Below are 14,042 nucleotides of genomic sequence, written 5' to 3' on the forward strand. Positions count from 1 at the left end.
GAGAGAGCAAGAGGGAGAGAGAGAGAAAGAGAGTTAAAGAGAGAGAGAGTTTCCTGTGAGGGAGGAGAAACCACCACCAAGCTCAAACTAACACCACAACAGAGTGATTAGAGTAGGGAAGGAGAGGGGAGTGGAGGAAGAGGGAGGAGAGAACGATGGAGGGAGGGTATAGCCTTAAATATATTACATTAAAACTGATCTGAATGTGTAAGTCTGATCATCTCTGGTACGTCTTATGCTCGTGTGTGTGTGTGCGTGTGTGTGGCCACGTGTGCGCGTGTGCATGTGTGCGTGGCTGAAGGTCTCCTGGCTTTAACGTAGCAGAACTAACCAGCCTTTATACCATCTAGTCTACGGCAATGTGCTTTGCAAGTTATACGTGCTACTTTTAGTGTGTCATTGAATTGATTTAATGCTATTGCATACCCACACACTCATTTAACTTGGCTTTAACATGAGAGTCCAACGGCTAACCACACTCACTTACTATGAGAAAAAGGCAGACCCCGCCCAAAACATTCAAATGTGCTGTATGTCAATGTACACATTAATTCTTTGGCCTGGGTGTCTGTTCAAAATATGCTGGTGAGTTATTTTAACAGACCTCATTTGGCCTGACAGCATGACCCAATAACAATAGACCGTTTTACTAATCAAAATGCTTATATCTGAAGCGAATAAAGTTATTGGCCTTGTAAAACAAAACCTCATTGAAGTAAGATATATTTAATCATTGCTTGTTTTGCTGTAGATATTATTCATCCCCTATATGACGTCATACTACTTCATCCTCAGTTTACCATTACGTTTTGAATGTTTACAGGGATATAATATTTTAAATATTTCCAGGAAACAAATGTTCCGCTATGTTCACAGACAAAGAAAACGTTTGTAAGTTGTGATCCTTTGTAAGTTAAGGCAACAAATGAGAGGATATGACATAATGTTGACATCCAATAAGGATATATAACAGGTTGTAGCTGCCAGAGCATTCAGACAGCCAATGGAAGATAGTATTAGCTGTGACTAGCTCGTTGGCTGTAAATAGATGGTTGCAGTAATGAGTGTTTCTCAAGAGCGAAGGAAACCCAACATTATAGGCACAAATTGTCTCCAGCATTGTTCAGCTTGTTTGTGTCCAGTCCTGTAGTTAAGAGCTATTACATGCAAAACTCCAAGGAAAATAATGAATAGAATGTGCTTGGAACCTTTCTAACTCTAGCAATTTGAATGGTAAACTCATGGGTACACTCGCAATGGCTTCCTGGTATTGTGATGCAATTGTGATACAACACAGAGTTACACATCAACAGACGTACAGTCAATAACGCAATAGAAAAATATATGTACAGTGTGTGCAAATGTAGAAGAGTAGGGGGGTAAGGCAATAAATAGGCCATAGAGGCGAAACAATTACAATTTAGCATTAACACTGGAGTGATAGACGTGCAGATGATGATGTGCAAGTAAAGATACTGGGGTGCAAAAGGGCAAGAGGATAAATAACAATATGGGGATGAGGTAGTTGGGTGTGCTATTTACAGATTGGCTGTGTACAGGTACAGTGATCTGCTCTGACAGCTGATGCTTAAAGTTAGAGACTGGGATATAAGACTCCAACTTCAGTGATTTTTGCAATTTGTTCTAGTCATTGGCAGCAGAGAACTGGAAGGAAAGGCGGTCAAAGGAAGTGTTGGCTTTGGGGATGACCAGTGAAATATACCTGCTGGAGTGCGGGCTACGGGTGGGTGTTGCTATGGTGACCAGTGAGATGAGATAAGGCGGTGCTTTACCTAGCATAGACTTATAGATGACCTGGAGTCAGTGGGTTTGGCGACGAATATGTAGCAAGGGCCAGCCAATGAGAGCATTTAGGTCGCAGTGGTGGGTAGTATATAGGGCTTTGGTGACAAAATGGATGGCACTGAGATAGACTACATCCAGTTTGCTGAGTAGAGTGTTGGAGGCTATTTTGTAAATGGCATCGCCGAAGTCAAGGATCGGTAAGATAGTCAGTTTTACGAGGGTATGTTTGGCAGCATGAGTGAAGGAGGCTTTGTTGCGAAATAGGAAGCCAATTCTAGATTTAGTTTTGGATTGGAGATGCTTAATGTGAGTCTGGAAGGAGAGTTTACAGTCTAACCAGACACCTAGGTATTTGTAGTTGTCCACATATTCTAAGTCAGAACCGTCCAGAGTGGTGATGCTAGTCGGGCAGGAGGGTGCAGGCAGCAATTGGCTGAAGAGCATGCATTTAGTTGTACTTGCATTTAAAAGCAGTTGGAGGCCTCGGAAGAAGTGTTGTATGGCATTGAAGCTCGTCTGGAGGTTAGTTAACACAGTGTCCAAAGAAGGGCCAGATGTGTACAGAATGATGTCGTCTGTGTAGAGGTGGATCAGATAATTACCAGCAGCAAGAGCGACATCATTGATATGTACAGAGAAAATTGTTGGCCCGAGAATTGAGCCCTGTGGCACCCCCATAGAGAGTGCCAGGGGTCCGGACAACAGGCCCTCCGATTTGACACACTGAACTCTATCCGAGAAGTAGTTGGTGAACCAGGCGAGGCAGTCATTTGAGAAGCCAAGGCTATTGAGTCTGCCGATAAGAATGCAGTGATTGAGTCCAAAGCCTTGGCCAGGTCAAGGAAGACGGCTGCACAGTACTGTCGTTTACTGTCTTTTCATGCACCCATGACCAGCTTGCAAACCAGATTGCATAGTGGAGAAGGTATGGTGGGATTCGAAATGGTCGGTGATCTGTTTGTTAACTTGGCTTTCGAAGAATTTAGAAGGGCAGGGCAGGATGGATATAGGTCTATAACAGTTTGGGTCTAGAGTGTATCGCATTTTGAAGAGGGGGATGACCGCAGCAGCTTTCCAATCTTTGGGGATCTGAGACGATATGAAAGAGAGGTTGAATAGGCTAGTAATTGGGGTTGCAACAATTTTGGTGGATCATTTTAGAAAGAGAGGGTCCAGATTGTCTAGCCCAGCTGATTTGTAGGGATCCAGATTTTGCAGCTCTTTCAGAACATCAGCTGTCTGGATTTGGGTGAAGGAGAAGTGGGGGGGGCTTGGGCAAGTTGCCCTGACTTATACAGTCTCCAGCCTCTGCCATATTCAACAGTCTCCAAGCCTCTGCCATATAAACAGTCTCCAAGGCTCTGCCATATTCAACAGTCTCCAAGCCTCTGCCATATTCAACAGTCTCCAAGCCTCTGCCATATTCAACAGTCTCCAAGCCTCTGCCATATTCAACGGTCTCCAAGCCTCTGCATATTCAACAGTCTCCAAGCCTCTGCCATATCCAACAGTCTCCAAGCCTCTGCCATATTCAACAGTCTCCAAGCCTCTGCCATATTCAACAGTCCATGCCTCTGCCATATCCAACAGTCTCCAACCTCTGCCATATTCAACAGTCTCCAAGCCTTGCCATATTCAACAGTCTCCACTCTGCCAATTCAACACTCCAACCTTGCCATATTCAACAGTCTCCAAGCCTCTGCCATATTCAACAGTCTCCAAGCCTCTGCCATATTCAACAGTCTCCAAACCCTCTGCCATATTCAAACAGTCTCCAAGCCTCTGCCATATTCAACAGTCTCCAAGCCTCTGCCATATTCAAAGTCTCCAACCTCTGCCATATTCAACAGTCTCCAACCCTCTGCCAATTCAACAGTCTCCAAGCCTCTGCCATATTCAACAGTCTCCAAGCCTCTGCCATATTCAACAGTCTCCAACCCTCTGCCATATTCAACAGTCTCAAGCCTCGCCATATTCAACAGTATCCAAGCCTCTGCCATATTCAAACAGTCTCCATGCCGCTTGCCATATTCAACAGTTCTCCAAAGCCTCTGCCATATTCAACAGTCTCCAAGCCTCTGCCATATTCAACAGTCTCCAAGCCTCTGCCATATTCAAACAGTCTCCACCCTCTGCCATATTCAACAGTCCTCCAAGCCTCTGCCATATTCAACAGTCTCCAAGCCTCTGCCATATCAACAGTCTCCATAGCCTCTGCCATATTCACAGTCTCCAAGCCTCTGCCATATTCAACAGTCTCCAAGCCTCTGCCATATTCAACAGTCTCCATGCCATCTCGTTGTTTTGAATAAAAACAGTTAGCAAATAATCTAAATAGCTAACTTCTCAGTTCAGTTGGTAAAATAACTGACTTGCCAGTCTTGCACTGAGTAAACTGTCTTGACACGCTCTCTTGTCAAACGTATCCACTTTGGTGCTAAAAACACAGATATTGAATCTGTATATGTATCCTGCTTGAATGATATTCCAAATATTCGTATGGGTTGTTTTTGAGTATCCGAAGGAGTGTAAATACTGGTGCCACCCGTCTTGCATTACATCAGAGCTGGAGCTCAATTGAGCTGAACATGATCCTGACTGTCAAGTCTGACTCAACTCAACTCACCCAACTCAGAGTACAAGTTTCCTTTCTATCTGCTACTCAATACTTCTACATGATGAACCTGCATCTAACACGGAACAGATGGTGGAGGTCTATTAGAAATCGGAGATTTGATGTGAACACACACACACGCACTGTTTTCTAATTGTTCACGTGAATGTTAGTTTTGTATCAAATTCTCCTTTCATGCTATGCCCGCTGGGGACCATGGGACCACACCCCACCCCACCGTCCTCCATCTTATCCACCACCATTTCCCAGTGCCCCAGCCAACAGACATCCTTTGCGTGCAGTCAGTTTGGAGACAAGCGTCTTCCCAACAAGCGAGAGTCTGGGGGTGGGTGGTGGTTATGAGCATTTCAGAGAAAACCACATTCCCACATTCGGAGGGGTGGGATGGTTCTTTTGGCCTGGGGTTGAGATACTTGCTCCAGCCTCTAGATTCACTTTACAACCACCTTGGATGAAAGCCTGTCTCTTGACATTGGAGCCCCTAGCTCACTCTCTCACTCTCCAACTCTCTCTCTCTTTTTCTGGTTGGAAAATGTACTTGTCCATTGAAGATGCTATTTGAACTGAATTGCCATGTTTGTGTGAACATATGGCATGTGTTATGATTATGTCTATGGTTTCACCAGGATGGAATTGGGCTCCAGATACAGTGTCTAGGTATAAGGAAAACGAGCATCTCTCGCAATGTCTTGGTGTCCAACTGGTTATAGTGTGCATCCTGTACCTGAATACATCACCCCAGTAAATCATTTTTTACACTTCAACGAACAGCTGGCTGATGAAAGGTTATGTCGATCATCTGATCAATTGAGTGAATGTCCCAAACCATGATGTCACGATAACAGATGTTACTCATACCTTTCACCTTTAAGGGCTGAGCCTCAAGAAAAAGGGTTCCAAAAGGGTTCTTCATAACCCTTTCCGGTTCCAGTTAGAACTCTTTCTGTTTCCAGGTAGAACATTTTGGGTTCCATGTAGAACCCTCTATGGAAAGGGTTTGACATGGAACTGTTTTAGGTTGTAGAATGCACCTTTTTTTTAAGAGTGTAGGAAACAGTGGGGTTGAGAACACCCAGACCCATCCAGATTCAGTGGGGTTGAGAACACCCAGACTCATCCAGATTCAGTGGGGTTGAGAACACCCAGACTCATCCAGATTCAGTGGTGTTAGAGCACCCAGACCCATCCAGATTCAGTGGGGTGAGAACACCCAGACTCTCATTCAGTGGTGTTGAGAACACCCAGACCCATCCAGATTCAGTGGGGATGAGAACACCCAGACTCATCCAGATTCAGTGGGGTTGAGAACACCCAGACTCATCCAGATTCAGTGGGGATGAGAACACCCAGACCCATCCAGATTCAGTGGGGTTGAAAACACCCAGACCCATCCAGATTCAAGAAGGCATTTATCATCAATCCTGGATGAGGACCAATACCACAGAGGTAATCCAAGTTTTCTCTTTTCTTTTTTTCACACCTGTTGTCAACAGCTAATGATTATTTTAACAGCCTTTGTAAATGCATTAAGGTTATCGATACATTATTAATGCTTTACAAACATGTGTTTTGTAGAAATAGTTACCAAGACTCCTCTCTGACTGAAGGGAGAAACATGAGTTTCCTGGCCAACACAGCTTTTACAGTAAAGGATTGCAAAGTGTCACCTAAACCTGTTTTCTGTATGGATGAGTGAATTAGCAGTGTAATGATCAATGATAGTAGCCTATTAAACACAAAAACTATATTTCAAGTGAGAATTAGGCAGGTTATGTACAGTGCCTTTAGAACTTATTCATACCCCTTGACGTATTCAACGTTTTGTTATGTTACAGCTTGAATTCAAAATGGATTAAGTATTTTTTTTGTCTCACCCATCTACAAACAATACCCCATAATGACAAAGTAAAACCATGCTTTTAGAAATGTTAGCAAATGTATTGAAAATTATTTACATAACTATGCACACCCCTGAGTCAATACTTTGTAGTATAACCTTTGGCAGAAATTAAAGCCGTGAGTCTTTCTGGGTAAATCTTTCCAGACCTGGATTGTACAACATTTGCCCATTATTATTTTCAAAATTCTTCAAGCTCTGTCAAATTGGTTGTTGATCATTGGTAGAAAACCATTTTTAGGTCTTGCCATAGATTTTCAAGTAGACTTAATTAAGTCAAAACTGTAACTCGGCCACTGTCTTCTTGGTAAGCAACTCCAGTATAGATTTTGACTTGTAGGTTATTGTCCTGCTGGAAGGTGAATTCATCTCCCAGAGTCTGATGGAAAGCAGACAACCAGGTTTTCCTCTAGAATTTTGCCTGTGTTTAGCTCCATTCGGTTTATTTTTTATCATGAAAAACTCCCCAGTCCTTAACAATTACAAGCATACCCATAACATGATGCAGCACCACTATGCTTGAAAATATGGATAGTGGTACTCAGTTATGTGTTGAATTGGATATTCAATGTCTGCGTTTTTATTTTTACCCATCTACTGTACCAATAGGTGCCCTTCTTTGCGAGGAATTGAAAAACCTCCCTGGCCTTTGTGGTTGAATCTGTGTTTGAAATTCACTGCTCGTCTGAGGGACCTTACAGATAATTGTATGTGTGGGGTACAGAGATGAGGTAGTCATTCAAAAATCATGTTAAACACTATTATTACACACAGAGTGAGAACATGCAACTTATTATGTGACTTGTTGAGCACATTTTTACTCCTGAACTTATTTTGACTTGCCATAACAAAGGGGTTGAATACTTACTGACTCAAGACATTTCAGCATTTCATTTTTTATGAATTTGTAAAAATTTTGAAAAACATGATTCCACTTTGACATTATGGGGTATTGTGTGTAGGTCAGTGACCAACGAATCTAAATGTAATCAATTTTAAATTTAGGTTGTAACAAAATTTTGAAAAAGTCAAGGGGTGGGAACACTTTCTGAAGGCACTGTAACTTACTAGTTGAACTACATGTACTGTAGGTAGCCTAGGTATTAAGTGTGTTGGGCTAGGAACTGAAAGGTTGCTGGTTCAAATCCCCGAGCCGACTATGTAAAAAATCTGTTGATGTGCCCTTATCCAGAGCAAGTAGGGTTAAGTGCTTTGCTTAAGAGTGTCTGCTAAATGACAGAAATGTAAGATATACTCCCCAACACTGGTAATGAGGATGTGTCAGTCTTTACCACTAAATGCTGGTCTTTAAGGGAGATAGTAAATTATAAAGCCTCTGCCTGCTAAAGTCAACTATAGATCTGAGTAGGTGACAATTAGCAATGACGGGTGTGTGGTGTGAGATGTGCCTCCTGTTTTTATGAGAGAGTGCAAACATTTCCAGCATGACATAAGCCAATGTTACAGTTATGCTGTGTTGTGAATCTACAGTCAATGTATGCTGCAAAAGCTTGACATCTATTGAGTTTTGAAAAGTTTTATGTGAAACGATTAGTCATGAAATATTCCAACGGTCAGTTGTGGACGAGTTGCAAACTGTTCTTATTGTGCCCAGTGGTGCCAGTTTTCCCCTTGTTATATTATTGTTGGTAGAGTCACTTGAATGTATAATTGTAAGTTACTCTGCAATTTCCCAAAACTGTCCTGTCCGTCTCTTGTTTCTGTAACAGACATAGGTTAAAATATAAAAAATAAAAATTGGGTGGTGGGGTGCTGTGCTTTATTGAGCTTGCCTGGCATGATGGAACCAAAACAGAGTCCCAAATGCGCAAACAAAGACCATCTGCCATTACAGGCAAGCTCAGTCAAAAACAAATAATATTTTAACCCCCATTACATCTGTAATGTTACTATGACTTTCTCATTGTGCTCTTTGACTGTGTTTGGGTTGGAAATGGGCATTGCTTACCTCCTCAATCACATGAAATACTGCAGCATGGGTCCAGTGATTACAATACTCAATTTCCTTTGTTTCTGGCACACTATAATGGAAAATAAATGTTTCTCTTTCTATTTGTTTTGAATTTAATTCCAAACGATTTTTTTGCACAACATAGATTTACAGCATAACACCTGAACTGTTACTATCTGATCAGATTAAATACTTTGTTTATCCTCAACAATTAAATAGTGTATCTTTTACAATCAATTAAAGATAACCTTTTAATTTATTACCTTACTGAGAGTCAAGTTGCGTGCTTTGTTTACGTTTGGACTTAAGTTAATGACGTGTTTTTCAGGAAAGGGGTCTTCAGACGTAGAGGAATTAAAACTCATTGCCTTGTCTCTGGCTCCAGGGGGTTAGGGAGCAGCAGCGACATCAGCTGCAAGGAGACATCATGTTGCATCTGAAGTTGTTGGTGCTTAGGCCTTGTAAAGTATTTGTGTAAGAAGGGGCCTAAGATGTTTACCTCTGCAGTCTGCTTCCCTCCTCTAATTATCTCAAACAGATGAGCCTGATAGTCAGACCACAGAAATGAGAGACCAACAGATAAACAGACGGCTTACAGTAGAAAGGAAAGTCCATGTCATAAAAGTCAATTTCCTCAACTAGTGCTGTGCAAGCGCACACACACAAAAAATTGTCACCCAGTTTGCTTAGTCTTGAGACCCCCTCCTCTTTAATAAAACAGGGTTTATGTGTTTTGTTGATCAATGAAAATATCAGGACTCATGTTGGCAATATTATGGCCTTAAGTTAGCTCCCTAAGCTGTCAATAACCATAATCCTTTAACAGTGCTGAACACAAACACATGTCAAACTCGTTCACAAACTCTTCTTATGGACATGGGACAATCATTTTGTATTTTTAACCATGAACAATAACCAATATATTGCTAAAGTTCTTTGACATACACAAGTGCTCAATTAATTTGAAATATTACCCTTTCTGTTTTTGTAATTTCTCCTTGTGGTGCATCACAAGTTGTAGGTTATGGCGGTGGCGCAGGCAACCTCAGATAGCGGTTTTGATTGAATATCACCCTGGATCTGGACAGTCAACTTCACCTTGATGTTTACGGGCAACAGCAAGCCTATACCTGAGTAAAAACCAAAGTGTATGACATTTGACCCAGTCAGCTGGCCGAGACCTAGTGTAAGTGGTGAATGGTAGTTTTGGAAAGGAGAGGTGGAGGGAGAAAATTGTTAGAGAGATCGCTTCATGCTTAGTTTGTTATAAAAAGACTATTACAGTGGCTAGGCTTCAGTTGTATCCCTCCAAATCCAGTTTGGTATGAGTATAGTGGTGAGGATGATGATGGTGATGATCAAAAGATACCCAAAAGTTATGGAAATGAATCACAAACTTAGTGTATGACATGTTCCTGTAAAAAACAAACTCACGCATGCACACACACACACACATTATTCCTTTGAAGTATCCCCAATGTGTATGGGGTTATGGTCCTCATGCCCTTCGTGTCGGGGGTTTCTTTCCTGTCTTCCCTGCTGTGAGTCTGTCTGCTTGTATTGGACGTGACCATCACACTCCACCAAAAGTCAAGGAGGAATTCTATAGTCTACAGATGCTGTAGCCCATTCCTGTTACTGGATCTGTCTGCAGTCAAAAGCACAACTGCTACTCTTGAACCTCTGATAGTGGGTGTTCAGAATGTTCAGTACTGTTTTATGATTGTTTCAAGACTTATAAATGAACAGAGACTTAAAGGGGAATGGAAACTTCAGGAAGTAAAGCTGAGCAAAGTGATGCACTCAATCCACCAATAGAGGCTGCTGAGGGGAGGACGGGTCAAAATAATGGCTGGAATGGAGTTAATGGAATGGCATCAGACACACATGGTGTTCATGTGTTTGATACCATTCCATTCACTCCATTCCAGCCATTACAATCCATTCCAGCCATTACTCTCCATTCCAGCCAAAATTATGAGCCGTTTTCACCTCAGCAGCCTCCACTGCAATCCACTAATACTAAACATGTGCTTGTAACTAAGGAAAATCTATACATATACAGTTGAAGTCGGAAGTTTACATACACTTAGGTTGGAGCCATTAAAACTCGTTTTAGAACCACTCCACACATTTCTCATTAACAACTGTAGTTTTGGCAAGTTGGTTAGGACATCTACTTTGTGCATGACACAAGTACATTTTCCAACAATTGTTTACAGACAGACTATTTCACTTATAATTCACTGTGTCATAATTCCAGTTGGTCAGAAGTTTACATACACTAAGTTGACTGTGCCTTTAAACAGCTGGGAAAATTCCAGAAAATGATGTCATGGCTTTTGAAGCTTCTGATAGGCTAATTGACATAATTTGAGTCAATTGGAGGTGTACCTGTGGATGTATTTCAAGGCCTACCTTCAAACTCAGTGATTCTTTGCTTGACATTATTGGAAAATCTAAAGAAATCAGCCAAGACCTCAGAAAAAAATTTGTATACCTCCACAAGTCTGGTTCATCTTTGGGAGCAATTTCCAAACGCCTGAAGGTACCACGTTCATCTATACAAACAATAGTATGCAAGTATAAACGACACGGAACCACGCAGCCGTCATACTGCTCAGGAAGGAGAAGCGTTCTGTCTACTGCAGATTAACGTACTTTGGTGAAAAAAGTACAAATCAATCCCAGAACAACAGCAAAGGATCTTGTGAAGATGCTGGAGGAAACAGGTATAAAAGTATCTATATCCACAGTAAAAGGAGTCCTATATCGACATAACCTGAAAGGCCGCTCAGCAAGGAAGAAGCCACTGCTCCAAAACCGCCATAAAAAAGCCAGACTACGATTTGCAACTACACATGGGAACAAAGATCGTACTTTTTGGAGAAATGTCCTCTGGTCTGATGAATCAAAAATAGAACTGTTTGGCCATAATGACCATCGTTATGTTTGGAGGAAAAAGGGTGAGGGTTGCAAGCCGAAGAACACCATCCCAACCGTGAAGCATGGAGGTCGCAGCATCATGTTGTGGGGGTGCTTTGCTGCAGGAGGGACTGGTGTACTTCACAAAATAGATGGCATCATGAAGGAGGAAACATCTCAAGACATTAGTCAGGAAGTTAAAGCTTGGTCACAAATGGGTCTTCCAAATGGACAATGACCCCAAGCATATTTCCAAAGTTGTGGCAAAATGGCTTAAGGACAACAAAGTCAAGGTATTGGAGTGGCCATCACAAAGCCCTGACTTCAATCCTATGGAAAATGTGTGGGCAGAACTGAAAAAGGGTGTGTGAGCAAGGAGGCATACAAACCTGAATCAGTTACACCAGCTCTGTCAAGAGGGATCGGCCAAAATTCACCCAACTTATTGTGGGAAGCTTTTGGAAGGCTACCCGAAACGTTTGACCCAAGTTCAACAATTTAAAGGCAATGCTACCAAATACGAATTGAGTGTATGTTAACTTTTGACCCACTGGGAATGTGCTGAAAGAAATAAAAGCTGAAATAAATCATTCTCTCTACTATTATTCTGACATTTCACATTCTTAAAATAAAGTGGTGATCCTAACTGACCTAAGACAGGGAATTTTTACTAGGCTTGAATGTCAGGAATTGTGAAAAACTGAGTTTAAATGTATTTGGCTAAAGTGTATGTTAACTTCTGACTTCAACTGTATGTATTTTTGGTTAGAGAGATATGGGTAGCACCATCTTGAAATGCCATAGTAACGACTGACAAGTGTTCTTTCCTAACAACAGCAGTCAAGCACCCAAGCTAACTGGCTAACATTGGCTAGCTTGCTAGCTACTTCCAGACACTGACCATTTTTCTCGCCCTAGCAGAACTGGTTGGCTGTTTTTATGTTATCCAGAGCGTTAAGGACTGCAACTGTGTAGCTGGAAAAATGTATCCTTTTTTTGACAATGTTTACTGACACCGGCCATGTTCAATGGGTGTTGAGCATGAACATTTGTCAGTTATTCTGCACTCAGGCACACTCAGATGAGAGTGCTCTTAATTCAGATTAGATAGCCAGAGCAAATTTACCAGCTACGTCTAGCAACCGTTGTCGCAGTGACATTTTATTGAAATGGTTACTTGCATAGTGGAGTCTTTTGTTAACTTCTTGTCAATAGGGGGGCGCTGTTTTCACTTTGGAAAAAATCGTGCCCAAATGAAACGGCCTCGTACTCTTTTCTAGATCATACAATATGCATATTATTATTACTATTGGATAGAAAACACTCAGACGTTTCTAAAACTGTTTGAATTATGTCTGAGTAAAACAGAACTCATTTTGCAGCAAACTTCCATGCAGGAAGTGAAAAATCTGAAAACGAGGCTCTGTTTCAGGGCCTGCCTATTCAATTGCCTTATATTTATCGATATGCATGCACTTCATATGCCTTCCACTAGATGTCAACAGGCAGTGGAAGGTGGAATGGGGTGTCTAGCTTGATATGAGGCCGAACAAGAGCTTTTGGAGTGGCAGGTCAGGAATTTTCTTTGTCTACCAAGGCGCGCCGCGGAGCTCGACATTGGCTTCTGAAAAGCGTTACGTATACACGGCGAATATCTCCGGCTCTGATTTTATTTGATAGATGTGATAATAACATCATAAAGGAGTTTATTAGTTTATTCAACGTTTATTGGGACTTTTGGAATTTTCCGTTCTTTGCGCCAAGAGTTGATGGGCATGTTCGCGCCACATGGCTAGCTAAGGTTGCTAATTCGACAGAAGAAATGGACATTCTAAAACCAAACAACGATTTATTCTGGACCAAGGACTCCTTGTACAACATTCTGATGGAAGCTCAACAAAAGTAAGAAAACATTTATGATGTTATTTCGTATTTCTGTGTAAAATGTTGAGTCCTATTCTCCGCCGTGTTGGTGAGTGCTGTCTCACAATAACGCAAGCTGTATGTTATGGTAAAGTTATTTTAAAAAATCTAACACAGCGGTTGCATTAAGAACCAGTGTATCTTTCATTTGCCATACCACAAGTATTTTTATGTAAAGTTTATGATGAGTTCTTTGGTCAGATTAGGTGAGTGTCCAAAATATCTCCGGACATTCTGGGAAAATGTTGCTACATATTCACAATGTATAACCACGATTGCAGCGCTAAATATGCACATTTTCGAACAAAACATAAGTGTATTGTATAACATGATGTTATAAGACTGTCATCTGATGAAGTTGTCCAAAGGTTAGTGATTTAATTTTATATCTTTTGCTGGTTTTTGCGAAAGCTACCTCTGCGGTGAATAAATGCGTTTGTGTGTTTGGCTATTGTGGTAAGCTAATACAATTCTATATTGTGTTTTCGCTGTAAAACACTTAAAAAATCGGAAATATTGGCTGGATTCACAATATGTTTGTCTTTCATTTGCTGTACACCATGTATTTTTCATAAATGTTTTATGATGAGTATTTATGTATTTCACGTTGCTCTCTTTAATTATTCTGGCTGCTTTGATGCTATTTTTGATGGTGGCTGCAATGTAAAACTATGATTTATACCTCAAATATGCACATTTTCGAACAACACATAAATGTATCGTATAACATGTTATAAGACTGTCATCTGATGAAGTTGTTTCTTGGTTAGTGACTAATTATATCTCTATTTTGTCGGTTTTGTGAAAGCTACCTATGCGGTGGAAACATGGTGAAAATATGCGGTTGTGTGTTTGGCTATTGTGGTTAGCTAATATAAATACAT

The sequence above is a fragment of the Salvelinus sp. IW2-2015 genome, linkage group LG13 (assembly GCF_002910315.2).
Source record: "Salvelinus sp. IW2-2015 linkage group LG13, ASM291031v2, whole genome shotgun sequence".
NCBI lineage: Eukaryota > Metazoa > Chordata > Actinopteri > Salmoniformes > Salmonidae > Salvelinus > Salvelinus sp. IW2-2015.